The sequence below is a fragment of the Ciconia boyciana genome, chromosome 1 (assembly GCF_034638445.1).
Source record: "Ciconia boyciana chromosome 1, ASM3463844v1, whole genome shotgun sequence".
Taxonomy (NCBI): Eukaryota; Metazoa; Chordata; class Aves; order Ciconiiformes; family Ciconiidae; genus Ciconia; species Ciconia boyciana.
In genome coordinates, this window is record NC_132934.1 from 190879833 (window position 1) to 190881753 (window position 1921).

Genomic DNA, 1921 nt, shown 5'->3' on the forward strand with positions numbered 1-1921 from the left:
TTAATCCTTTCTATCCTCCTTTCACTAATTATCTTTATTGGTTAATTTTAAAATTTTTGGTAATGACTAAGTCATTTGAATTGAATGCTTGTTGGTTCATCTGCTCAATGAAAGGCTATTGTATTCCTGAGATGTGTGCACAGCATAATACTGGTGAGTTATACAAAATAATACGAGAAGTTTCTCCTACCATCCATACATCCATTCTGAAGCTTTTGACCATCTTCCCATCAGTATTTGTTGTTTAAAAATGGGTCTGGTTGTCAAGTAATTTGTAAGTTCTGTTTCATTAGAGCAAGCAGTTTTATAATTACGACAATGTTTGGAGCTGAGGCCTTATCTCCTGCATCTGCAGGGCTAGAAAGAGGACTTGACATTGCTGGCAAGAGAGTTGTCACCTACAGATTGCTGTCACATGGTGCCACTGCTGTTTTCTGTCTAGTCCTCTGATGCTGGTGATGTAACTTTGTATTTTCTAGATGATCCTTTATTCTAATTAAATGTCTATGGTCCTTCGTATCTATTAAGCAGTTGCAATATATTTTACTTCAGTTGTCTTTTGTTAAATTTTTATCCAGAATTACTCACTTGGTCATTCAGAATCCTGGATTATGTCTCGCTGCTTAACTTTCCAGAGCATTTCCAGCCTCGCATAGTGTGTTCTTCCTTGTTCTCTTGCATTCACTCCAACCACTTTAGCAGCTATTGGCCCTATAAATACGCTCCTATCTTTTTCTCACGTCTCCTGGTAACTCAAGCAGGAAGGAGGAAGTTATGGAATGAAGGTAAAACACTGGCTTCGTATGCAAACTGATATTTTTAAAATCAGAATTACAAGAAAGCAAATGAAAAACAAAGAGTTGGCCTTTTTCTATGAGTTGGGATATTGTTGCTGTGTTCTGGTCATCTGCAGGATGTGAGTCTGCCTGTCTGGCAAAGGGCAAGGCTCGGGCTGTGGAAGGGAAAAGCAGCTTTTTGACTTTCTAGCTGTAAGAACAGCAAACTTCCAATTCTGCAGAAATTTTCAGAGGCTTCCTGGCTTTGGAATGGAGAGAGTGGGAATTATATCAAAGTATCTTCATTTAGTACTAGGATAGTTTTAATTTTCAGTTCAATGCCCAGATAGGTTTTACTTCAAAAATACCATTCTTCCCAAATTTCTACCAAACTATGATGCACAGCCTGCGTTCTGCTGTGTTTCAAACCTTTTGTAAAACAAGGTACCGTGACTTTGAATTCACCGCGGGCTTTTAGAAATCACTCCTCTGTGTATTTGCATCTAACCTGTATTTTGATATGAAAGACAGGACACTCAAAAGCTCGGCTCTTACTGGAAGAGGTTTGGGAGCATTAGCTGTCTACGAAAGTACTGAATTTCACAGCATGAGGTGAATGTTATCGTTTAAACAGATTCATTAGGAGGTCAGTACTTTGACAAGCTCTTAACAAGAGCTCTTGGTGCTTAGGATCTTTGGAAAGCTGTAGTAATTCCTACTTAGGTGCTTAAATATAGATTTGAGAGTTAATACTAGGCAACAGGATTTGAATAATCGGACCTAGCTGCACATACGTACGGATGCTTACTGGGACTGCTCAAGGCACATTAAGAGAGCCCCAGTGGCAGGGTTTTTATGTGTGTGGGATTTTTGGGGTGTACACTTCTTGGTAGTCCCAAAGGAGTAAGCTTGCAGGAATTTAAAGCATTGCTTAACACATCAGTCACTTAGAAGCATAAAAATCACGCCTTTTCTTTTGCAGCCCAAAGGATAAAAGCTGTCTGCCATTGCTCAGAGCGGAGCCAGTGCTGCAGCTAGTGATTCCCACACTGGAGTCATTTGGGCTTTTCTTATGATGGTTGATTTTCCCCCTCTTGTAACTGGTTAGGTGGTACTACATGTAACTTAATGGACTCAGCATTAGG